Genomic DNA, 26,617 nt, shown 5'->3' on the forward strand with positions numbered 1-26,617 from the left:
GCTCCCCAGGAAGCGAGTTAGAAAACCGGGGCTCCTGCAGATTAATGAGCCTGCCTGGAAATCTGGGAAAATAAATGTATTCCCGGGGCGGACGCACTCCCATTACCTCCGGCTTCTCATCCCAAGAAGACAACACGCAGAAATTCAGATTTAGGGAAAATAACACATCCCTGGCACTTTTTTTCCCTTCGCAAAGCGGCTGCTGTGAGCTTTACATATTTTATCATTTATTCACACACTGTCCCCAGCAAGTTGGTAGGCGCCGGCCTTGTTTTTCACAAGAAAGCTGTGAGAGAGGCTGGGGATGTGGAGGTGAGGGGCCTCCCGTCCCGACACCCAGCTGACAACGGGCTGGGGCGGTGGGTGGGAGAAAGCCAAAGGTTCTTTTTTTTTTTTTTTTTTTTGCGGTACGCGGGCCTCTCACTGTTGTGGCCTCTCCCGCTGCGGAGCACAGGCTCCGGACGCGCAGGCTCAGCGGCCATGGCTCACGGGCCCAGCCGCTCCGCGGCATGTGGGATCTTCCCAGACCGGGGCACGAACCCGTGTCCCCTGCATCGGCAGGCGGACTCTCAACCACTGCGCCACCAGGGAAGCCCCAAAAGTTCTTTTTGGGTGGAATTTCAGCCTCAGGCAGCTGAGAGGCTCTGGGGGAGCCCACAACGACAACCACACCAGCCTCCTGGGCTGAACACCCTCCATAACACCAAACTGTTTGCCACACACGCCACCAAAAACGCCATCCTGGCCACACCTCCCTCCCTTATCAACCTTCAAGGCTTCCAGGTAGTCGTGACTCCAGAGCACAGCATCCAAGGCCTCCTTCCTCCTGACCCCAACCCCAGCTGACACCGGTCATCCACCACATCAGCTCCACAGAGCCTCTTACTATTTCCTGCAACCCACTACTGCACACCTCTGGCCCCTGCACATCCTGTGCCCTCCACCTAGCCCCCCCCTCCCCCCACCTGGCTAACCCTACTGATCCTCAGGTGCTTCCAGGGGAGACAGATCTGGGTTCAAATCCTTGCTGTGTGATCTTGGATGAGCCACTTCATGTCTCTGGGCCTTGAGTTTACTTATAAAATGAAGCCATGCCAAGGTGAAAACTACATGATAGCACATGTAAACCCCTGATGGATGCTCTGTTAAAAAGGAAATAATAGCAGTAGGAGGAGGAGCTGTTTAAAAAAAGATAGCTGATACTTCTATATAAATAATTCCATCCTGTTAAGAGAAAAGAGCTGGCATTTGTGGAGGAGGCACGGGCGTGGGGCATGGAGCCCCCACCCCAGCCAGGCCTTTCCCCTCTCAACACACCCCCGCCACACGCAAGCCCCCTGCTCACAATGAGCCACTGGGGAGTCAACAGCCCCTTCGGTCTCTTGCAGGAATTCCTTGTTGCTTCCTGATTCTTCTTGTTCCCCCCTCACTCTTAGTCTGACCCTCTGCGCCTTGGCCTCACTCCATCCCCACCCCCACCCCAAGTCCAGGCATCAAGTCAAAGGGCAAAGAGCTCATCACCCCTTCTTTACTGATGAGGACACTGAGACGGGCCCATAAGGAGTCACTCCCGAGGCCCTGAAGCAGTTTAAGCCACAGCGGAATATTCTTTCAACTTGCAGCCTCGACTTCGCCCCCTGACACAGGTGTCTCCAGGTAGGAGCCCAGACTGCTGACACTGGGCCCCTCCTCCTCTCTGCTCCAGGCTGCCCATCTCTCCCCCACTCACCAGGCCAGCCCCCATCCCCTCTCATCCACCCTAACACCTGCAGCGCCCTCCCACATCGCCACCACCAGCCTCCACACAGGCCACGCATGTGCTTCAGGGAGCCACTCCCAACTCAAGACGCTTCCAAACGCCCATCGCCCATAGGCTCAAACCCTGGATCATCATAGGATCGTAGGATCATCGCCCATAGCCTCAAACCCTTCAGGAATCACCTGCAGCAGCCCCATAAGGTGTGTGAGTCATGACATTCCTCCCCTTGCAACAGGTTCTATTCCTCCAGCCAACCCATTTGCCCCCAACAGAGGCCTGGGCTTTGGACACAGTGTCTAAGTCTCTGAGTTTCAGCTGTCTCCATGATAACGACGCCTGAGGAGCAAACTGAGGGTGCATCACTCCTTCCCCCTCATCATTGTCACCAAGGCCTTCATGGGGCCAGGCCCTGGGCTGGGCCTTGGGCTCACAGAGGAAAGTCGGCTTGTCCCAGCCCTGGAGAGGCTCCAAGTCCAGGGGACTGACCCATCCGTGGGCCCAAGGGATAGGGGCACGCCAAGAGGGTAAGCACAGGGGGCTGTGGGGCTCAAAGCAGAGTCCTAAGTAGTGTCCTGAGGTCAGAGGAGACTCCAGGAGGTGGTGAGGTTTGAGAAGCAAGAAGAAAGGCATTACAGCCCAAGAGAGCCTCCAGTTCAGCACAGCAGAGGGATGGGGCCCGTCTGGGGGAGAAGGGGTGCAGCTGGACGGGACATTGCTGAATGCCAATCTGCCCACCTGTGGGCTCTGGGTTCCCTGATTGTTACCTCCTTGGCCACTCCTCACCACAGTCCCATGAGGAACTTCATTTCAAAGACGAAGAAACTGAGGCTTGGAATGGTTATTTATTCAAAGGCAGCCAGCAAATTAGTGGCATGGAGGGGAGGCTCTTGGTTTAAATATGTGGGCACCTAAATCTCACCCCTGGAAGTTTAAATATGTGTTTTTAAAAACATTCACTATAAGAGAATCCCAATGAACAGTTCTTTCAGAGATGGCAGAGCCTTCATCTATCCTTCCTTCCGGTATTTGTGGAATTCCCAGCGTGTGTCAGGCACACAGTCTCGCCCTCCCCAAGTTTACAATGTGATGAAGCACACAACTAACTCATAATGAGAACAATGACCCCTGGGGTCAGAGCTCAGGTTAAGAATTGTATTAACTTGAGTCTGGTCCCTCTCAGACCTCCTCTCTTCATTCTTGTGCACACAGCAGACATTGCTAATCAATCCCAAAGCCTTCTCAACATGCCCTCTCAGGCAGCCATTACCAATCTATCAGAACTGGCACTGGAGGTGACAATTATTGCCACCCCTGTTGCCAAGGGGCACACAGGACGTTAGGCAGAGTGAGTAAAGAAAGTCCCTCCCCACTTCCCTCCTCCATTCTCAGGGGCCCAGATGCCTGAACTCCCACCATCAGATAGTGTTCAGCACTGCCCTCAGCCAGCATCACTGTATAACAGCAAAGACCCCTGGATGCTGGCTCAGTCGTGTGGAATCAGGGGCTGGAGCAGGGCAGGCTGGTGACGGGCATCTGGACTTGGGAGGCCTCGCTCTGCTACTTCCTATCACCTCTTGGAGGGGCACTGCTGTTCTCCAGAGGGCGGCCCAGGAAAACGAACAACCCCCAGAGCTACCACGTATGAAATATATGATCTGAAGCAAGTTTCTGGATTCTCTGAGCTTCTGTTTCATCTGAAAACAGAGCCAATGACACCCACTCCCCATGACATACCCAAAGCGGCTGGCACGGGGTCAGGCATATGTGACGACCCCATAAATACTGGGTCCCCCTCCTTCCCTTCCTCTGAACTCAAGGTGTGAGTTCAGGGTGACAAGCCCTTTCCTTATGCGTTGGGGGTAGGAGCCATCCAGGTCCTGTCCACTCTCCTCCGAGAGGTGTCCCCGTGTGGCCTGCTGCCCCCTTCCTCCTTGGCCCAGCTTCTTAGGACCCAAGGCCCCATCCATTTGTAAGAGTTTGGTTTCTCTCTCTCTGTTTTTCTTTCTTTTCCCCTCTAAGCAGAACTGCTTGGCGGCTGGCTGCTCCTGCCTCTGTTCCCAAGGCAGTTCCTAAGGGCCCATGTTGTCCCGCAGAAGTGATGGCGGTAATTCCGTTAATGGGAAGCAAGACGAATGGTACCTGGTGCCCAAAGGGTACGAAGCGAGCCGGAATTGGAGGAAAGTGTTGCCGGAACACACCCTCCTTTGGGGCCTTATTAGGTCTTGAAAGAGCTGCCGCACTCTCTAAAACCTGCTTTTGCCAGCAGAAGCTTCATTTCACAAATATACAACAACACAAAAACCCGTAAATGGGAAGAAAACCCTGAAGATTGCGCTCCCTTGCTGCAGCGAGGCGGTGAGCTGCCACTCAGAGCTGAAGTCTTTAGCCCCGACGGCTCCGGGTTTAAATAAATGAGCCTGAACGCCAGCTCACCATTTTGTGAACACAGAACATGGATGTTTCTTTGCCGTTTAAGGACTGTTTGCCAGTGGTGGGACGGGACAGCTTTGGGAACGTTTTCTTTTAAAAGGCTTGTTGGTCCCAGATGCCATAAAACCCTATGGCCCTTTCATCAGTCCCAGGAGGAATCCCTGACACAGCTCTCTTCCCCCAAGTCACACCCACAGGCCCTCATAACACACCATCATCTCTCCCGGCTTCTCCTGCCCTGAGAATCAGTGGCATCTCAAAAGCAACTTCACTGCAGAAGGGGCGTCCGTTTCCACAATGACCCAAAGGGCTCACCCCTCCCCCCAGTTGGGGGTCAAGCTGCTGAACTGTTTTGGGGGCTTCAGTGTGTCCAAATGCAAAATGTGGGTGGAGGCCGAAGCTGGGACGGACATAGCCAAGGCAAACGACAGGCAGAGCAAGTGGACATGAAGTCAGGCTGCCCGGGGCTGTGTGACCTTGGCAAGCCGTGGAACTCCTCTGGGCCCTGGCCTCCTCATCCGTAACACAGGGCTAACCCCACCCACCTCCCAGCTCTGGAGCATGGAGTAAATGCAATCCCAGCTCACTGGGCAATGGTCACTTCCCAGGCCACTTTGAGCACTGATGGTCTTTCTGTTCTCAGCACACCCTCCCATAGTACCCAGCATCACCCAGACACATAGTAGGCCATTCACACTAGAGCAGACTGGTTTAGGACATATGCTTTGAGAGCCAAAGGCCTGGGTTCAAATCCTGGCTCAGCCACAGACCCACCGTGTGCCCTTGGGCAAAGGACTCAGCCTCCCTTCCCTCGTCTGTAAAATGGGACTAATAGAACCTGCATCACACAGGGTCACTGAGGGGAGTCAGCACCATAATACATGGCCAGGGCCTGCCTGGGGTGGCCCCGGGGGCCAGCAGCCCTGAGAGGGAGTGGTTGAGAGTCCTGGGGGAGCCTGAGAAAAACTACCTCCTAACTGGGAAAACCACTTTCTCAAAGACACTGGAGGCAAAGCAACCCAACGAGGCCATCTCGGGCCCCCTGGGAGAGCCGGGACCTTGAACAACAGGCAGCATGTTAAATCCCCAACAACAACCTTCCCAGGGCGTTAAGAGACTTCGGAGAGCCTCACCCCATGAAGCAGACTGGGGACACCAAGCCCCCCACATCCCAGCCCCTGGTCATCTGTCTCTAACACCTGGACCAGGGAGGCTGAACCTACTTTCCCCATTTCTTGTTTCCGGTCGGTCTCCCCACAGGAGTGCCAGCTCCATTTTGTCTCTTTTGTTCGTTACGCGTCTTAGGACAGTGCCTGGATCTGTGGGATCAATGAATGACCAAGCCAAGCAAGGAAGGGATGAACTCCCTGGGGAGGGCGGTCCTGGGCTGAGTGATTTCCAGCGTGTCCCAGCGTGGAGAGGTGTTCCTGAGTGTCACAGGTGCCACCATGCTGCAGTCCTCGCCCCACAGTGTCATGAATTATCAATACGATAACAGCCACCAACGGCTGAACGCCTGTTATGTACACGCTCACCTCACTGGATCATGAAAACTCCCCCAGAGACAGGAACTGAAATTACCCCCTGCTTTGCAGTGAGAAAACTGCGGCCCCAGTGCGAAGTGACGAGCCAAGGAGACGCGGTGAGCAAGAGGCAGAAGTGTGACTTGCATCCAGGTGTGTCTGACCCACCATCGCCCTCCTTCCTCTCTGATCCGAAGAGCAGCCCCAGGGCTGGCTGGATCTTGGAGGAGGAGAGCTGGAGTTGGAGCCTCGGGACCGCTCCCTGCCAAGAAGGGTGACTGCCCAGAGGCAGGAGCCGGCAGACAGCGGAGGCTGCGGTCCAGCTCCCTTCCCGTTCCACGCACACGCGGCGGTGGGGGCAGTGGCTCAGCTGGGCAGTGACCCCAGCCATCCAGCCACGCCTGGGAGTCTTCGAAGAGCAGTGGCTTTGGGGATCACCCGGGCCTGGGTTCAAACCTCAGTTTTCCAACCATGTGGCTTATGGCTTTGGACTGATGGCTTCTTTCTCTGAATTTCAGGTATCCTCATCTGGAAAATGGGGTCAGCCTAAAATCGTTGCAAGGGTTAACTAAGGGAACACAGATAAAGCACTTGGTCAGATCGCTGGTGCACAGTAGGTACTAAATAATAAGCATTAGTGAACTTTCCCAAGGCTCCCTCATTCATCGCTTTGGGAATGGCCAGACATGTACATCCTGTGGCTGCCTGGCTCTCCAGTTCCAGGGCTGGGAACAGCGTGGGTGGCTGGTGGAATCCGAGCGCCCAGCCCTCTCTGATCTCCAGGGCAACACCTGCTTGGCATCGTTCCCGAGGAAACAGGTCAGCAACCTTATCATTCGATTTCTGACCCTTGTCACTCAGGAAGTCAGAGGCGATGGGTTTGTCAACACAATAACATCTGGCAACAACGTAAGGGATTAAAGCAGGGAGGCCATTTCCAAGGAGGTCCATGATCACGGTGTGTCCTTTGCACGAGACGCCCAGGGTGAGGAGGGAGCCCAGCGGGCCACCTGATAGCGGTCACGTTCCGGGCCAGCGGTCTGTAGACAGTACCTCACAGCAGAACTTTCCCTTCCAATAAGGCTGGCCTCGACCACATGTCGAGACCCGATACCGGGACCTTGCTCTTTGTGAAGGGCTGTAGTTCTCCCAGCAGGGGCAGCTTCACGGGCAAGAGATCAGCATCGGCACATGTGGCCCTGTCCTCAGGAGGGAGACCCTCGCTTGGAGTTCCATGCTCTGTGTGCACTCTCTCGAAAGTCTTCACCTTATCTTTGAACTTGTGTTTTCTAAGCGAAGTTGGTGGAACAATGGTGCATGTGCTGGGGGTGTGAAGTCTCAGCTCACGAGTGGTCCTGCCTTGCCCAGGGCGGGTCTCAGCTGCCCACCTCCCTGCCTCCAACAACCTCTGCTGTTCTCCACCCTTGGCAAGGGCCTGGCTGCAGACATGGCGAGGGCTGGGGTCAGGTGTGCCTGCCCACCGAGCCACAGGGTGGAGCCGTGGGCACCTGCGAGGGTCTGTACTCACCCTGTGAGTGTCCCTGTGCTCAAGGGATCATGGGCACAATAACAAATTAAAAACATCACAACAGGTGGGGAGAGAGACTGTGAAAGGAAGGAAAAAGATTTCTGCCTGCTTTTTGAACAGGGGACCTACATTTTCATTTTGTACTGGGCCCCCCAAATTACGTGGCTGGCCCTGCCTTCCATTTATTTATTGATCCTTGGGGACACCCCTGCACCTCTGCAGAGCTGGAAGACACCGCTCTCGGGTCTGAGGCCATCACTGCCTAAGAAGCTTCTCAGAACAAGGCCCCCCCCACCCCCTACCCACCCTGCCTGCCAGGCTTGTTCTTTGAACCCCTATCATTGGTCACTTATTGCTGTCTTGTGGGCCAGGCCTGGTTTTCCGGTGCCGGGGATGTGACGGTAAACCAGATCACAGAGCACTGATGGAAACAGGCAGGAACGTTGGTAGCAGAGTCAGGTGGTCCCGCAGAGCAGCAGGGGGGGCGAGGTGGGAAGAGCTGGCACGTGCAGGCCGCCTCTCGAAAGCAGGGACGTGGGGGTCGGCTCTGGGAGACGGGCAGGAGCTCCTCCATCAGTAAGGTGGGGCCACCCTGACTCACCTCCCGGGGCTGTCGGAGACTGAAGGGGCTATCGTGCCTGAGGGGTGTCTCCAGCCGGCCGGGGCAGGCACGGCAGAGAGAGGGGACGGCACAGGCACGAGACACTAATGCAGGGCAGTCAGCAGCCGACTCCCCAAATGACTGCAAAGCCAACAATGAAAAAACATCGGAGGCGCAGCACCGCCATATCCTGAGCCCCTACCACACGCCAGGCACCTGGCTAAGGTGGCTTGATCTCACCACCGGCCCCCTCCTGGGGTAGATATTTATTCCTGTGGTTTCTATTCCCACTTGACATTTTACAAACATCACCTTACTTTCTGTGGTTTAAAAAGTCCAGTTGGTACCGAGCACGGGGTCAACCATGCTTTTCTGATATGACGCGTCACGGACAGAGAAGAATTCACACTGACTAAGAACTCAGACTGCACAGTTGGGCCAACCTGGGTGTGATCTTGGACCACCCCCCAGCTGTGGGTTCTGGGGCAGATCTGACCCGCCCTGGGCCTCAGTTTCCCATTTGTAACTTGGGGTTAACAAGAGTCCCATCCTGGAGGGGCTGCTGTGATGAGTAAGTGAGGTGACGTCAGTGAAGGACGCAGCACACAGCCAGTGCTTGACAAACGTCAGCCAGTGCTCACTGCCCTGAAACCCCAAAACATCCAACGAGAAACCCGAGCATCGCGTGGCGCTTCCCGGGACCGTGCGAGTCTGCTCCCTCCTTCCTAGCATCTGCCACAACTCTGCTCCGAGACCGCTCTCTCCCCCCATTGTCATGTCACATCAGTCCATAAATATTTAAACAACATGTCATCAGATTATTATAACATATGATCTATAGCACTGATGTGCTGCAGTTCTGCACTTTTGGGCTTCGTTTTCGGAATATCGAGACATAAAATATTTATATATTTAGCCAACCACGAGATCTCACATTCTGTCTCAAAATGCTGGGTGGTGGCAAGACGCTGAACTGAGAGGCAACGTGTGAAGGGGATGCCTTGTTCTCACGTCGGTTCCTGGGGCATCTGGATTGTTTCTGGTTCATTCCGGGGACGTCATTGTGTGGCCCGTGAACGGGTTTATCGCAGCAAGCAGAGGGCCGGGACTAAAAAAACCCCGTAAGGCGGGGCAACAGTTCAGATCACTTGGGCTCTGTCATTTTCCTTTCTGTATCGCCACAGATCTGCGCATAGTAGGTGCTCTTAAACGTCTACTGGAAAACAAGTCAATTCACCTGCAGCCCACAGCACCACCCAACGGGCTGGCGTCCAGCAGGGATTCAGTCACATTTGCTCCCCTGTTTCATTCCATCCCCACTGCCCAGCACCAGGCCTGGCCCGGAGTGGGATCCAGTGAATGTTGCCGGATGAATGGCAATTGAAGGAATAAACGCGTGACCAGATAAATCACTTAATTAGCTAATAAATGAATGCGGGATAATGACTCTGGTCATGTCTGCTGGTCGGAATTATACAGTGTAAGACCCTCCTCCAGAGAAACAAAGGCTCTCCAGTCACCCGTAGTGGGTAGGCAAAGGGGTTTTCCTGGGTAATTAAATACCTCGATTGCTAACATTAGCACATCACAGTGACCATATGTCCTGGAATTTTCAGTACTATGCAATTTCAAAGATGCCACCCCCTAAGCCATTCGAGCATCCAGGAACTTCTCACACACCAGCGACGAAACAGCTTCGTCCAAAACTGCCTCTCCTGTCCCCAAATGTCACTAAAATGCTTTTACAGACCACTGCTGTTTTGGGTGTTTGGAAACAGTGGTCATCATGTGTCCAACCTAGAGATGATCGACATCTGACGTCCTGGGAGGTCACAAAAGTATTCGCAAATTAAAGTTATTAGCTTGGAGTAAAAGTATTTTCTTTGTGTGTTTCCCAAATGCCATGCTGTCACCATCAAGAGCTGGCATGCCCCACCTTTGTCCCCAGCCTCTGCATAAAAATCCAGTCTTCATTTCCTCTTGGGTTGGCTGAGGCTGGCATTTAAAACAAACACAAAAGGCCACTAAAATTCCTGAGGGAGACGAACAAAGGAAATGCACACGCACTGAGTCAGGCACGCCAAGTCCATGCTTGAGATCCCGGTGTAACTAAATCCGGCTGGACTTGGCTGGACCCGCCAAATGCATGGGGTGGGCTCCCTGTCTGTCTGCCATGCGCTGCCCAGTGGTCCTGCCACCTGGGCACCCACCCTGGTGGTCCACCAAGGCCACACCAGCTAGGGAATCGTTTCCTCTTTCAACCCAGGATTCCCTGTTTTCTGGGCTGGGGCAGAATCTGGGCTCTTGTTCATTTGCTGCCTAGCAAATGTCTGTGCCCAGAGGTGGCGTGGGAGACTTAACGCCTTCCCCTTCCCTGAGCAACCCCCCCAAAGATATGTCCTCTAAAAAATAAGCGTGGTTTATAGACAATGCAGCTTTAAGACATGGCGCCCACCAAATCCTACCCAAAGCCCCCCCTCTACAGACTTCAGGAGGCACCTCTGCAGAAAAGGGGCAAAGGAGGGAGACCCCTGGAACTCTGGGAGGTAACCTCCGTGTTTAGGTTCCTCTACTTGGAATAATCCAAGGACAAGTCTTTCTCTCAGAAACCTTCTCTGCACAGGGGAGGGGCCGTCGGGCACAGCTCAGCCTTTTGCTGGCCACTGGGAGGAATGAAGAGGGGGTGCTTGCAGCCAGTCGAGTTTGCCACCAGCTTCAGTAAGTCCACAGAAACATTCTTCAAGGATCCTGTCACTTACCCACTCAAAACTTTCCATCCATTCAGCAACTATTAATTGAGCACCTGTGTGCCAGGCACGGTACTGGACACTGAGGTACAGCTGTGGTCCACAGACCAACTCTTACCCTCATGGAGCTCACATTCCAGTCTGGGAGGCAGATAACAAACACACGACGTCAGGGATGGATAAGGACCCTGAAGAAAAATAAAGCTGGGCCAGGGAATGGGGAGTGAAGGACCTGGGATTAATTTTGACAGAGTGGGGATGGTGGGGTCTCTTTGGAGAAGTGACTTTTGCAGTGTCCCTATGAAGGCTAGGAACAAGTCATGGGAAGATTAGGAGGAAAAGGATTTCAGGGAACAGCAAGTACAAAGGCCCTGAGGTGGGAGTACGCTTGGCATGTTTGAGGAAAGGTAAGGAGGCTGGGGCGGAGTGAGTGAGGGGGAGACTGCTGAAAAGTAAGGCTGCGAAGTAGCAGGGGCCCCACTGCTCTTGCAATAAAGACCAAAGCTCACAGATCCTGGGGGGCCTTGGCAGCCTCCTCTCCCACTATTTGCCCCCTTGGTTCATACTTTTCCTCCCAGCTGCCTAGGAGGCCCTCGGCCTGGCCTGGCCACCAACGACAGCCCACACAACGGGCACTTCCAGAGGGCAGCCTTCAGACCAGACCCCAGGACACAGGTTTCTCACAGCACTAAGGCTTCTTTATGTCTGTTTCTCTGTCCATTAAATGGGCATAATGGTACCTGTGTCACAGAACCGCAGGAGGATGAAGTGAGTTAATCCACGTAAAGGGTTAGAACAGAATGTAACATGTGGTGAGCGCCTGGTACAAAGGCTCTATTGAAGGGTCCAAAGGCTGAGAAAGTGGTAGGAAGTTCCTGGCTTCGCGCTGCTTGGGGTCTGCCTGCAGCACAGGACCGCAGTCTGGCTCCCAGCTTCCCATCCCACGGCCCCACCTACCCACTCACGCTGTGGGCTACCTGCCCTTCACCCCAGCCTTCTCAGGCCTCCAGGCCTCCAGCACCTTGCCTGGCAAATCTCACGTCTCCCTCAAGGCTGGGGAGTCCCTCCCTCCTGGAAGCCCTCCCACTTCCCCAGAGAGTGAATCCCAAAGGTGTGCCTGCTGTAAACTGTTCACGAGCACCTACAACGGGGTCATGACACAACTTCTGCAGCTACAGGTGGTGGGTGGGACCATTAGAGGGTCTCTGTGCCAGCTCCCAGCATAATGCCTGACTCAGAACGTCAGGACGTATTTCTTGAGTGAATGAGCGGACAGATGACCACATAGCAGCCAGCAAGGGCATATCTGCTTAACAAAATGGAGTCCACTTAACCCGAACAACAGTGAAGGGTCTGTGTTTCCGCACTGAACTGTTCGCCCACATTCTGGGCCCAGGTGCCACGCACCCAAGCCTTGGCCTGAAAGTTGGGAGAACGATCTGATTTCAGCCACAGAACAGCCGCAGCCTGCGTGGGAGACCTTAGGCTGGTCACAATCTTTCTGTGGGCCTCATTCTCCCTATCTGTAAAATGGGAGGCTTTTAAGCTTTTATATTTAAGCATCAGAAACTTTTCTTTTTTTTTTTAATTTCTTTTTTACTTTTGGCTGTGTTGGGTCTTCCTTGCTGTGCGCGGGCTTTCCCTAGTTGCGGTGAGCGGGGGCTACTCTTTGTTGCGGTGCACGGGCTTCTCATTGCAGTGGCTTCTCTTGTTGAGGAGCACGGGCTCTACACGCGCTGGCTTCAGTAGTTGTGGCTCGTGGGCTCTAGAGCGCGGGCTCAGTAGTTGTGGAGCACGGGCTTAGTGGCTCCGCGGCATGTGGGATCTTCCTGGACCAGGGCTCGAACGTGTGTCTGCTGCATCGGCAGGTGGGTTCCTAACCAGTGCACCACCAGGGAAGCACAGAAACTTTTCTTATAAAAATTATTTTTCCAAATAAAATTAACCATTTTAAAGTAAAAATTACGGGGCATTTAGTACATTCCCAATGTTGTGGAACCACAACCTCTACCTGGTTCCAAAACATTTCCATCATCCCAGAAGGAAACCCTGTACCCGTTAAGCAGTTTCTCCCCATTCTCCCCGCCCCCACACCCCCGATAACCACCAACCTCCTTTCTGTCTCTAAGGGTTTATAGATTCTGAACATTTCGTATAAGAACCTTTCTTAAAATGACACCTGAGCAAAACCTCCTTATATAAAACAGGAAGGAGGAGAAGGGCCGAGGCTGAAGACGGTAGGTTTATCTCTTCCCCTCCCGCTTCGGGGAGCTGACATCCCCCATCCTTAGTGGCCTTTCAGGGAAGGCTCTGATCCCAGACCCTTTCTTTTCAGAGTTCTAATCCTAAACTTGGGTTTCTAAGGCAAATCATCCCAAACGGTGCCCGAGAATCAAGGGCCTTGAGCCTGGCGTTACTGGCCCACTTGCCAGATGAGGAAGTAGAGGCTGGGCCCACATGAAGCCCTAGCCTGAGCTGACCGCTGGGGAGGAGCTGGATTCAAAGATCTCCAGAGCCCGCTGATGCTCTCCCCTCACCACACACACCAAGGTGGGGGTCTCAGATGTGAAGAGCTGGCCAAAAGCCCACAGAAGCTACCTCACGAGGGCAGCCAGTCCCGGGGGACAAAGGTCACTCCTCTCCCTCGGGGAAGACAAGCCAGCCTGAGGGAGCCCCAGTAGCTTAGGGGGCGCCAAACACGCACAGTCTCCCTCAGCCCTCGCTGTGCAGACTCTCTGTGATGACCCTGTTGGTGCAGAGGGCCACCTGCTCACTTCCAACCAAGAACTGCCTGCCCCCGGCCCAGGTCTGCGACAGCCGCTCCGTCAGCACAGACCTCTGATGGGGCCAGTGCTGTGTAAATAATTAACAAAACATCTGCCTTGCTTAATAACACACCGTGGCTGACACAGCTCTCGGGGCCTCCCGAGACCCTTCAACTCCAAGACGACGCACCAAAGGCTCACTTTCCTCTCCGTGGGGCTGGCGGGGGGGCAGGGTAGACAGGAAAGCAAAATACTGATCTCTAAACATTTCCCTGAGATGCCCAGGGCTACCCTGACATTTAAATCTTGCCTCTTGGGATTTCCCTGGTGGCGCAGTGGTTAAGAATTGCCCTGCCAATGAAAGGGACACAGGTTCGAGCCCTGGTCTGGAAAGATCCCACATGCCGCGGAGCCACTAAGCCCGTGCGCCGCGACTACTGAGCCCGCGTGCCACAACTACGGAAGCCCGCGCGCCTAGAGCCCGTGCTCCACAACGAAGAGTAGCTCCCGCTTGCTGCAGCTGGAGAATGCCCGCGAGCAGCAATGAAGACCCAATGCAGCCAAAAACAAATAAATAAATTTATTTTAAAAAAAAAATCCTGCCTCTTTCCAATCCTGCCAAATTGTCATTGTCTCCTCCACTCTATTTTGAGGGTCATGGTCATCAAAAAGTGTTTCAGTGGCACCTACCTGGAGGGGCCCCCAACACCCCCTTTTAACCTTGTTTCGGGCCTCAAGATACAGGGGCACTGAAAATGCTGCTGACAAAGAGATGACCTTCCTGGCCCTGTGACCCTGGGCGCGTCCTCGGTAATTAAATAGTTCCTAGTCTCTCACCAAGCACCCACGTGCTGAGCGTTTTGTATGCATTATTTTATTTAGTTCTTCCCTCGCACTTTATGAGGTCTTAATACTGCTCCTGTCTTCTGGATGAGGAAACAGGCTCCCAGAGGTGAAGGACTATTTCACAAGCGGCAGGTCTGGGCCTCGCACCTCACTCATTTGGATTGTGGGTGAGTGCCTTCCCCCTCTGGGCCTCAGTTTCCGTCCTGTAAAATGGGCGTGCAGCTCTTCTCTGGATGGCGAGCCTGCCGAATTCCTCACCTGCAGCTTGGACTGATCAGAGCTGAGGGTGGTTTGCATGGTAACTCTGTCCCTTTGCAGGTCTCTTCCTGACAATCCCCAATTTCAAAGACTTTGGGGACAATAAGGAACAAGAGAGGGCAGGCCTTGGGGAAAGGGGTCGAGTACAAATTCCACCTCCACTGCCCACTTGCTGTGAGAACGGGTCTGAGGGACTAAACCCCATGGCCTCAACTACAACTCAGGGACCTCGGAACATTCTCCTTAAACAGCTCTCGGCTCTCCATTCACTAGGATCGAGCACTGCCCCCTCCCCCAGCCTAATTTTGAAGTGTGAGGGTTAAACAACTCCGGGAAACGCAGGCCCTGCAGGCTCTCAGTGGCAGCCTCCCTCCCCCTTCCCTTGTCGGAATTCCTTCACACTCTGTGGAATTCTTACATAAAGCCCCTTTTTCTTTTCTGTGAGGTCACCATCATGCAGATGTCTAAGAGAAAGAAAGACTGGCTCCACATGGATCGAGGCCGTTGGAACTGAATGCGTTTCAGATCCCAGCTGGCCACCTTTCAATTCTGTAGGCCCCTCATCCAGCCCCCCTCACCCCCCAAAACAGAGCCAGCTACAGTGTCGAGTCGGGTTTGGGGTGCAGTGATCCTGCTGGTACATGCTGAGAAGGCCTGGCTAGAAGACCCGGCCTTTGCCACCAGACCACCCGAGAAGTTGTCTGTGGAAAAATCCAGAATTGGAGACAACGGCAGAGGTTATGTATGAGGGTTTGTTTCCACACAAGTAAGTCTTGTTAGAGGGACAGATGTCAAAACGCTAGATCATTCTCCAAGTTCAAGTTCCCGAATTAAACGTCACAGGAAATTACACCACCAACTGATTTGCCCGAATGTCAGCTCCTGTCTGAGGAGGCCGTTGGTCTATTTCAGTTTGGGCCAAAGGAAGGGGCTGTGCGTATGCCACCCAGCTCAGATAGGGATGGATGAAGCCACTGGCCTGCTTTTTTTCTCTTTAAGTTAACATTTTCCCAAAAGGCTATCTTGTCACTGCCCAAGAATCAGAAGTGAGAAAATAGGCAACTACCAAAAGCCACCGAGGGTCTTTGGCCAAGCGTGGCCATCCTTCACCTTTCAAAGCAAATTCACAGACACCCAAGGGTGCCCAGACCACCCAGACAACCCCTCACTCCACAAGCACCCTTTCCCCAGAGCTCCAAGTTCTGACCACCATCTGAGGCGATGGCCAAGGAAGGGCCCATGGGCAAAACAGTTTCCTAAGAATGATGTCAGCAAAAAAAAAAAAAAAGAGAGAGAGAGGGAGAGAGAGATAAAAATGTAGAAACAAGGACTATTTTTACCTCCCCAAATCACAGGCCAGACGGGAGAGAAATCCATCAATGCCAGAAATGCGGCTGGGCCTTCGCACAAGATCTATTATTTCACACCTTAAATTAACGCATCTCAAAGCAATTTGCAAATGTTCATCAATTTGCAGAACATACTTGCAAGGGAGAGAAACACCTTTATCTTTTCAACACCAAAGGACGCTTGCAGGAGCACCCCACACCCAAAACCACACAGGTCTTCGCACACAACATTCCTTTCCAGTACAGTGTAGCATAAACCGTGATGGAAATGGAAATGAACGGGGAAGAGAGACAGGCATGGGACTGAAATGGTAAGGAAGTGACAAGAAGCCTACGTAGAAATGATGCTGTCGTCAGATATTCAGAATTGAGAGTCCGGCCCCGTGGGGGTAACTCGCCATCATCAGGGGTCAGGACGCCGGGCTCTTCCTGAGGGCAGTGTCCTAGGTTGCTTCCACCCCACACAAGCCTGGAGGTGCCAACCCGTATTCAATCTCGGATGACTCACCAGGGCCCTCCACTCTCCACCCTCTACCTCCCTGGCTCGGTCTGACCCAAGAAGGGGAAGGGAATAGTCTTCTCTTTTTGACAACTGTTTTTGACACTTCCCTTCTGAAACCAATTTTTGGCACTTTGAGAGGAAAGAAAAAATGTGAACTGTGGCCCTTTCTATCTGACAGCTCTGGCTCCTCTGCACCAGAGGGGCAAGTGTGGACGAGGAAGGATGGCAGTGCCTTCAGGAAGACCTCTCCCAGAAGTCTGGAGCACAGCAAAGAACCCAGCGTGTCTTAATCCACAGCAGGACAAAGGCAGACAGACCTGGTTTAAAGTTAAGAACTTCAACTCCGGAATCAGAGATGTGGGTTTGGATCCTGACTTTGCCATTTGCCAGTTTACGACCCTGCCCAAGTGACTTAACTTCATCTTCCTCTCTGTAAGATCAGGATAACAACCCCGAACGTTCGCACTGGGCCAGACACATGGTGCACAGCCACTGTGACCTTCCAGGTTCAGTGCAGAGACTATGGGCTCTGCGCAGTCACGCCTGGGTTCAAATCCAAGATCAACCGTATGTTATCATGTGATCTCCAGCACATGATTTAATCTCTCTGTGCCCTAGTGCCCTCACCTGTAAAACGGGCATCATGATCGTTCCCATCTCATGATGTTGGTGAGTGGACTGAGTGAAATAAGGCAATTAAAGCTTTTAGTACCGTGCCTGGCACATGGAATACCCTCCATGAATGGTGGCCACTAGCCATGGTGCATAACTTTCATAAAATTGTGCACATTTCAGCGCTGAGCCTCATTTTTCTCATCTGTAAGATGGAGATAATAACCCCTACCTCACAGTGTAAACTAACTAAGTGTATGTACGTTTAAAGCACTCAGCACCCAGTCTGTGCCCCTTCAGAAGGCAAATCCTGGTGCAATGGAAAGAGGATGGGCTTGAAGTCAGGCAGGTGATAGGATTCTGCTGCCACCTCCTCTCTGTGGTCCCAGGACACTGCTCGAACTCTCTGAGCCTCAATTTCCTTGTGCGTATAAAACCAGAAGCCACGCTCCACAGCCTGACTTTTGGGAGGATTGTGGCGCCCAGAACAGTGCCCGGCACACAGTGGGTGCTGCATAAATGTGAATTCCCTTCCCCCGCTCCTTCCTTGCTTGAAGCCTCCACAAGTCCCATCTGGCAAAGCCAGGAGCTCCGTTTCTTGAACCCTGAACGGCCCTCTACCCAGACCAACCTGGGCTGCTGCTTACGTCGGAGACGTTATTTTGCGGAGGTAGAAACTACTTTTTAGTCATTTCCGAAGCAGACGGGACGGCAGAGGCTGACAAACCGCAGGGACCATTTTAAATCCTGGGCCTTTCTTCTGGGAAGTTAGGCAAGAACCTTCCCAAATGTTTGCCCGTGGGGCTCTCTGCCAGGGAGTGACTCATCCACAGCTCCCCACAGGCATATTTTATTTGGGGGTGGGGGATTGAGGGAGGGCCTGGCCTTGCTGGGGGAGGGGAGGCAGCTTTCCAGCACACCCAGAGGTGGGTTTGGGTTTTTTTTTTTTTCAGTTTTTAGGACAAAAAAGAAAAAGAATGTGGGTCTTTTTTGTTTCCTTCCAGGTTTTGTTTGCTAAAAGAAGACATCCAGAGTTCACTCAGTAAGCTGCTGCGTGGGGAACAGGCGTTTTCAGCCGGCTCTGCAGCCCTTTCAATGAAATTCTTCTTCCATTAACGCCACGGTTTTTAAAATGTCCCTCCAAGGTTCGCCTGCGCACACACTGAGCTCCTAAGACGACATGTTCCCCTCAGAAAGGCAAGCCAGATTTTGACAATCCAGAGGAACTAGGGAGCTCCAGAGATTCAACAGTTTGCCTTAAAGCAATTAAGACTTTCGACTGCAGAGATTTTCAACATTTATAAAGCACACCAAAAACTGGCAGTTAAAACATCAAGGACAGACCTCGGAAGACAGTGTCCAAAGCCTGCTGTGATCAATTTGTTACCGTCTTGGGGGCTCACACTTGGAGCCCAGGCTCGATACAAATAAATCAGATGAATTATCTATCTACTTAGTAAGGCAGGCAGAGAGACACCCCCAGATACACAGACAAGTGTCCCCGGACCCCTGGTCTCCCCAGGGTCAGCCCCACCCTGGGCCTGGGGAAAGGGTTAAAATTCACCAGGGCCAGAGAGGGGCAAGAACAAAGCCAGGGGACACAGAAGAGTTTTTGGGAAAACTGAATACAGGTCCTCCAGTGCCAGGCCAAGAGGCTCCACCAGGCCCAGTGCAGCCCCAGCCCAGTCTGGAGCCCCTTGGAGGGTCCTGCCAGTGGTCCTGCCCAGGCCCGGCTGGGCTCTGCGGTCTGACCTCTGGCCTCTCATTCACCAAAGAAAACCCAGCACCCACGGGGTGCCCACACCAGGCCTGCTTCTCTCCACGGGTTCCCCTGACATCCGGGCCAGCGGCGGGCACATCACGCAGTAGGCCTGGTGGGCGCAAAGGGGGGCCCTCAGCCTCCACAGCAAACATACTCGCATGCTCCTGTACACAAATTACACACTCACATCCACATATGTACACTTTTGCCCTCAAGGGCTCATAAATACACCCAAAAATCACTTGTGAACGCTCCCACGTGTGCGCGCGCACACATACACCCAGAATCCACACATTCTCGGTCACAAAAATGAGATCCCACATGAAGCGCCTGGCGCATAGTAAACACTCAATAAATGGCTAAGTGGGAGCCATGCCCGCTTGCCCCGCACTCACTCACACCAAACTCCACCACCCCACCACGCCGACGCTCCGAGGTGCACACGCACCAACTTGGCCACAGGCACGCGCGCACTCCTGCGAACACACCAGGAGGGACAGATGGACACGCCGCCCACGCACGCTCGGACGCACGGCCGGGGACACACTCAGACACGCACGCTCACGCGCGTCCCGACCTCCCGCATGCACACCCGCCCGCTGTCCCCCGCGGAGCCTCGGGCGCGTGCGCGGGCACGCGCGCCCCGCTCGGCCCGAGAGTGGGTGGCTGCCCCGCGGCCCGGCCTCCGCCCCTTCCCCGGCCCGCGCCGGCCCGATCCGGTCGGGCCCCGGCCCCAGGCCACTCACCGGCTCGCGGGCGGGCTCGGCTGCCGTAGGGAGGACCGGCGCACGGTCGGCGGGAGCGGTGGGTCCCACACGAGTTGGCGGCGCCGCAGCTGCACGCTCGTCCGCTGGGTTCCGCCGCCGCCTGCGCGGGCCCGCGCGCGCGCTCCCGCCCCTCCCCGCCGCGGGGCCGCGCCGCCCCCTGCGCTCGTGCGCGCTGCCGCCACGCAGGCTTGGGGGGCGCCCGGGCGGCGCCCTCACCGAGGCCGGATCCCCTCACTCTCCCAAGCCCACTTAGCCGAGGACCCCCTCCCCATTTCAAAGCTGGGGAAACTGAGGCCCAGATCACACAGCGAGTTAGGTCCAGCATCTCCCCTTCTTCTCGGGCTCTAGACACTTCGGGTCTGCAGTCAGTCAACCCCGTGGACCCCTCCCACGCGTCTTTGCATACCCATCACCTAACTTTGCTCCCGTCACAACCCTGGAGATACTAAAATCGGTTAATCAACAAGCGCTTATTTTGCGCCTGAATGCGGGCACTGAAGTAGGCTCCAAGGGTATCTCGCTGTGGTGAAGGCACTGCTCTCTGCCCTCAGAGGGCCAACGTCTCCTCATCTGGAGCTCCCCACTTCCTGTACACCCCAAGACCAGTAAGAATCAACGTGCAGAGGTTTCTGGAAGAAGTAAGACTCTGCTAATGAATGCTTAACACCCCCTCGAAGGAGACAGAGTCTGTATGGGGGCCCAAAGGCAGCAACTCAGCTCCCTGCTTCACTTCCTAGGGGGACCCCACCCCCCAAAAGGGGACGCTCCTGGCCCAGACAGTTCCTGTTTCCACACTCGCTGCTTTTCCTCTACATGCAAAACTGTGCTGTGTCCCGCAGGAGGGCAGGAACCAGGGACTGACGCTGGCTGCCTGCCAGCTGTCCAGCTTGGTCACCGTGCTGGGCACAGGGGGATACCCACTGGGCCTGTTTGCCCAGTGAATGGACATGTTTCAGCTGGCTCGGATGTCTGACAATGATGACACCAACTGAACACCCACTGTGTGCCAGGCTCACGGCTGCACACTCTGCCTGCCTGGTGCTGTTCAGTCCCACAGCCATTATTTGAAGGAGACTTTATGCTGCTTTCGTGCCCATTTTACAGATGGGGTAAATGAGGCCTAGAACTGAAGCTTAGAGTAACAAATTCTCTTGCCCAAAGTCACCCAGCTGGTAAGTGATTGAGCTAGAAACTGGACCACAGATGATCTGATTCCTGTGCCTGTGTGCTTAATTTAGGATGTGAACAGTATGGTTCTGTGCTGCTGATACAAGAAGGGGCAGACGGGGCAGCAGCCCATCCAGAGGAGCCAGCCCTTCTACAAAGCGACAGGGATGAAATGGATCATTTTGCAAATTGGTTAGCCGTTAGTTGGGGATCTGATTACAGCCTCACCTCACATGATATACTTCACAATAAATGCCAGATAGATTGAACAGTTAAATGTAAAAAATAAGCATTGCAGAAAACAAGAGGAAGTAATAGAAGTTCTGAGATTGTGTGGCAATCTTACTAGTAGGTGAGTGATATTGACTATATTCCTGCAGGAAACATTCATTCATTCATTCACTCGACACATACAGCACCTTCTATGGGTCAGATGCTATTTTAGGCACTGGGTTACAGTCATGAACAAAATACAGCCCAGACTCTCTTGGGGCTTCAATCTGGGGGTGGGAGGGGGGAAAAGAAAAGTATCTGGCATGGCAAGGAAAATAGGTTTGATGGAGAAAATAAAGCAAGGAGGGGGGAGGAAAGCCCCCCAGGGGTGCTTTTTCATAGAGAGTGCTGGGAGAAGGCCTCTCTGATGAGGTGACATTTGAACAGAGGGCTGTATGAGGGAGTGAGGGAAGAGGTCCTCTGTGTATAGGACAGGTTCGTGCTCCAAGAACCATCCTAGTACGCTACAGAGCAAGAACCTGAAATTCCTCTTTGAAGGAAACTTTGGGAGCAGCACCTGACCACCGAGGAAAGCAGCACTGGGACCCCCACGCATGTCTGTATAAGAATCTACCATTTGTAAAGCCTGTTCCCAGCCTCACAGAGCCCCTGTAACAGGTACTCCCAGTGTCCTCATTTGCCATTTAGGAAACGGAGGCTCAGAGAGGTCAAGAAGTGTGCCACAGGTCACACAGCCAACCACCATCAGCAGAGATGGGTCTGGCTGCAGGCCAGCTGTTGGCTGCTGCTGAGTGTTAGGGGACTGAAGAAGTCCTGGCCGCCACCTTCCCTCCCTCTGGGACTATAATTCAGGAACAGGAGGGCCTAGGGCATCTGCTGTAGGCTTCTAGAGACAGGAGGGTGCAGCAGCAGGACTTGAGGGGTTGCGGGGGAGTCATCCCCACCCTGTTTTCCTGGCCTTCCTCTTCCTCACCTCCTACTTACTTCCCTCTGGCCTGGTCTCAGCCCCTGGTGACATGCTGGGGGGAAAATCAGGTTAAACTCTGCCCAGAGACCCTCCAAGTGCCCTGCACTACCCTCACTACCCTGGCCATGGCAGGGGTAGGTAGAGAGAAATGGTACAATGCAACCTGAGCCCCACTCAACTTTTGTTTTTAACGCAAAGCATTTTTCTGTGAGTCCCCAAATGAGTCACTGTTAAGAGGTGCTTTGCAAAACGAGTCCCAGAATTAGAATCAGCATCTCCCCACACACAGTGCCTGACGCTCCCTCCCACGGCATTTGTGAATCTTGTCTAGGAGAAAGGCTCTCTGTTCACCCCCAAGGTTTCAGGATTAAGCCTGTGTCGTTTCATTATCTCTCTGCACTAGGGGAAGAGAAACTACTCTTGCTGGGCACCTTCTCCATGCCGGGCTCTGCATTTTCCCAGCATCCCTCGAGGTGGGGGTCAGGATTTCTGTTTTACAGATAAAGAAGCTGAGACTCAGAGAAGGAAGCTGGTTTGGACCCGGGTTTACCAAAAGCTTATATTGTTGTCAGTATTTTGGGGGAGTGGTAGTGGGGGGAGAGGGAGCCATAAAGTACTAGGATCACACCATGTTCTTTGAAGCCCCTTTGTCCCAAATGTCCTCTTGCCAGCTTCCCGTTGGTGGGCATTTTGGGGGGATGGTCTGGGTTTTCCCAGGAACTCTTGTTTGTTCTTATCGTCTGAGTGTGATTATTAATAGCACTCCTTTTCACTTCAAAAGTGTCTTGGTTTATTTGATAAACTTTAATTTAATTAAAGTTTAATTTAAACTTTAATTTAATTTAATTCAGATTTTACTTTATGAAATAGAGGCCTCTTGTCTGCTGGGCTCCTCTCCACCTCCTGATGTCTGTCTGTGTATCTGACCAAGAACTTTCACAAGAGTTTATGGGGATTTTCAGGAGCAGCAAACCCAGCTGGCTGGGAAGGGAGTCAGGACTGGAGTCAGGGCTCCCTTCCACCCCAGCTCTGCCCTTTGCTCCCTGTGTGACCCTGGGTCAGTTTCTTGACTGGCAAAATGCGACCTTGACCTTTTAGGATTTCCCGTTGCTCAGTGCAAGCTGGAAAACCAATTGAACATTTTGGTAAGGGCTGGGAATGCAGGAAGCAGCACTGCCCTCCATGCCATCATATGGCTGACTTTTTAACATAGCAAACCTTCTTTTTAGCTAGTTTAATTTTTTAAAGATTTATTTTTTGAATAAATAAATGCCCACAGTTGCCCACAGTTCAAAGTTCAAAGGTGCAGGAAAAAAGTGGTGAAAATTTCCTTTCCACCCCAATCCCCAGCTACCTCCTTCTTTTCTCTGGAGGGAACGAGTGTTGCCAGACACACTCTGTTCCCAGACAGTGTGCTTTGTGTGTGTGTGTGTGTGTGTGTGTGTGTATACACGTGTGTGTATTTTTTCTTCTCTTCTTTTTCATGCAAATGATAGCATCTGATCTACAATGCTATACAACTTGTGTTTCCTTCACTTCTTGGAGACTACTTCCTATCCCTCCATAAAGAACTATTTCCTTGGGCTTCCCTGGTGGCTCAGTGGTTGAGGGTCTGCCTGCCGATGCAGGGGACATGGTTTCGTGCCCTGGTCGGGAAGGATCCCACATGCCGCGGAGCGGCTGGGCCTGTGAGCCATGGCCGCTGAGCCTGCGCGTCCGGAGCCTGTGCTCCGCAATGGGAGAGGCCACAACAGTGAGAGGCCCGCGTACCGCAAAAAAAAAAAAAAAAGAACTATTTCCTTTTCTATGACTGTGTAGTATTTCAGAATATTTGCATTTAATCCACATTTAGCAAGCACCTTCTCTGTATACTGTTCTAAGCACTGTGGGATATGACAGAAGTTTCAGCCATGGTCCCTGCCCTCAGGGACTTATGGTATGATTGGGGAACAAGAAAAACAGAAAACACTGGAGGGGCATAGAAGAGCAGTTTCTCCAATGGCCCCCATGTTCATTGTGAGGTTTGGCTTTGGGGCTAATTTTTCTTTTTTATTATTCTCAGCTCCAGAGATGCGTTGGGTGGATGAAAGAGCCCAGACATGGGTTCTTTTGAAACTTGAAAACTCAGCTGTGTGCGTTCAGGCAATCCACTTCTTCATTCTGGGCCTCAGTTTGCTCATCTGTAAAATGGGGACAGTCAGCCTCTATCACAGGATGACAGTGGTCACATGAAATTGTATTCCTGAAAATGTTTGGTGAAGAGTTAAGTGCTGTGCTCCTAGGCTGGAAGATCTGGGGAGGCTAAGACGATGCCCTAAGAAATGGTACATTAAGTGCAAGGTGTCAGCGCTCTTCTGCCCAGAGGGAATCATCTTGTAAGCTTTTCACGCTTTGCTGATCCTGTGATAACTGCTAAACTGTTATCTCCTCCAGCCTTTGGCAGCCTTAGTCGCCAACTTTGAGTCTGTTAGAGGCTTGACCTGGTAGACCCACCCCCAACCCAGGAGGCCCCGGGATGTGGGAACCACACAAGTTAACTGTCTACAGTTAAGGTGGTGGTGGAGGGGGACTTTGGGGATTATCATTCCAGATGGGACTGGCTCAAGGGCATGCAGACAGGAAGAGGCAGAGATGCACCCAGCGATGTTGCTACATCCCTGCAGGTCCTGCCACCAAACCTCCAATGCTTGGTGTTTCCACAAACAGATTCAAACCCTGACTCGTAATGAGCACCAAGAACTGTGCCTTTCATGTATGTTCTCTTAACTGACCTCCTCAACTACAGGTTGAGGTAGTGATGCCCATTTGCCCGTTTTACAGATGAGCAAACTGAGACTTAGAGACTGTTGGTACTACATTAACAAAGGAGTGGGTGCTCTGTCAGTCCCCGCTAGGAGCACTCAAAACCACTGCACCCCTATGTAAAAGGGTTGGCATCAGATGTGGAGATGGGGGACTGTGGAAATGTTATTTTGGCCTCCGAAGGATTTTCATAAGCTCACAAAACACTGGGACTTTGGCCCAGCTTTGCTTTCTGGATGCCTGTTCTCTCCTGATATTGAGCTGAGGGAGACTGTCTGGCTGTGGCTTCTTTTCTCTCCTCCCTGGGGGAGGGGTGCTGATGGATTCGCCTGGGCCTCATGCAGCTGCCCGGAGCCTGACACAGGGGAGACATGAGATTCATGGTGTGACTGGAAGTTCTTGAGTGCCCAGGACAGTTCTGGGCTATGCCTACTGTCTCAGCATCGATGGTAGTGTCCCCTTTCACTCCCAGAAGTGTCCTGGATTGGACAATAAGTTATATGGCCACCCTGTTATTCATGTCAAATAAAACAATAACTTGCCAGGTGAATAAGTAACTGATCATCTTAGTCGGGCACTGAGTCATGCCCTTGTGTGGTCCACTCATTGGCTCTGTGTGTGACATGGGTGTCAATGTTCGGATGAGAAAGTTTACAGATGAGAAAATTAACGTGGTTAACCAGTCTGTCTAAAACACAATTTAAGGGGGCATCTGATGAGTCCAGAATTCTGCTTTGAGCTGAGTTAGCAGGGTCCCATGCTGGCCATATTTCTCTCCCAGGCATCCAGGTGTCTACCTGGCTTTGGGGGCCAAGTGAGGGGTCCAACTGCCCTTCCTGAGATTCCTGGGACATGGGGCTAAAGTGAGTCTCCTCTGGGCCTGAGGCCTCCCCTGTGCCCACCACGGGGCTGGATGCTCTCAGAGCAGATGGAGGCTGGGAGACCTCTGGATTTAGGGCTGATGACACCATCCATCCATCGACCCCAGATACCCCAAATGAGGGAAGTGTTCTGAAGGAGGAGATGCGCCTTTGGTTGCTAGGTTTCCCAGCCCTGCCCCTGGCTTTCTGGGAATGGGTGTCATTTTTCCAGGCATCAAGACATGCCAGGATTGTGCTGGGGGCAACGGGGTGGAGGGACCAGATGGAGGCTGGAGGCTGGCAGAACGGGCACGGGAGCAAAAGGAGGAAGACGGCTGCAGCGGGAATCAGAAGAGGCTTCATTAGGTTTCCCTGAGGAGGGGCTTCGCTGCCACTCCCTGCCCCCAGCCCCAAAGCAGCCCTCTGTGCCAGAAGTGGGAGCAGAGAAGGTCTAACCCATTGTTGGGAAAGAAAATGCATTTCCCCTCATTCAGTGATAGTCTGAGGGACTTGGTCCGGGGCGGCCATTGCTGTTTTGGGGTGATTCCCCTGAGGCAGGGTGTATGGGTAGAGAGGTACATCAGAGGAGATGCAGTGAGTTCTGGGGGCTCCAGAGCCCCTGAATAAGGAGCTGTGTTTGGGCACTGCTCAGTTCAGAGCTGCAGGCTTTGGGTTCTGAACCGTGTTGCTCAGGCCGACCTAGGCAAGGCAGCCACTTTGACCCCACGCATTCTGCCTGAAGCCAGTTGCCAAATACCACGACCCAAGCTCTGCAATCAGCCCCCCAGAGCTGGGCTGGGGCCAAGGCCCTCGGCAGAAGCTCAGCCCTGGAGCCAATCAGACCAGGCTCCAAAGTCTGCTTTGCCACCTACTGGCAGCACAGCCCTGGATGAAGCTACCTCACCAACCAGAGCCTCAGAGTCCTCACTGGGAAACCTTCTCACCAGGTTAGGATGAGATGAAGATACCAGGCCAGCTCCTGGCTGAAAAGCACATCAGTATCGACTGTTTGTCAGGCTCAGAAACTAGCACTTTACATTTTACAACTGTCATTTCTTTTAATCATCCCAACAAGCCAGTGAGATGGGCGCCAGGGTTACCTCCCTTTGCACCACCCATCCAGCTGGGTGTTTGCCTC

The 26,617-nt window shown here is 53.2% G+C and overlaps 1 protein-coding gene across 1 annotated transcript in view; it reads right to left on the reverse strand.

Annotated features, from left to right (window-relative positions):
• The window catches only part of NEK6 (NIMA related kinase 6), an 84,699-nt gene extending 65,137 nt beyond the window's left edge, over positions 1-19,562 (reverse strand). The window contains exon 1 of the mRNA XM_030858710.2: positions 19,429-19,562. The gene's annotated coding sequence lies outside the window, so the exon portion shown is untranslated. The remainder of the gene's footprint in view (positions 1-19,428) is intronic.
• Positions 19,563-26,617: the final 7,055 nt, after the last annotated feature.

This window comes from Globicephala melas, chromosome 6 (assembly GCF_963455315.2).
Source record: "Globicephala melas chromosome 6, mGloMel1.2, whole genome shotgun sequence".
Taxonomy (NCBI): domain Eukaryota; kingdom Metazoa; phylum Chordata; class Mammalia; order Artiodactyla; family Delphinidae; genus Globicephala; species Globicephala melas.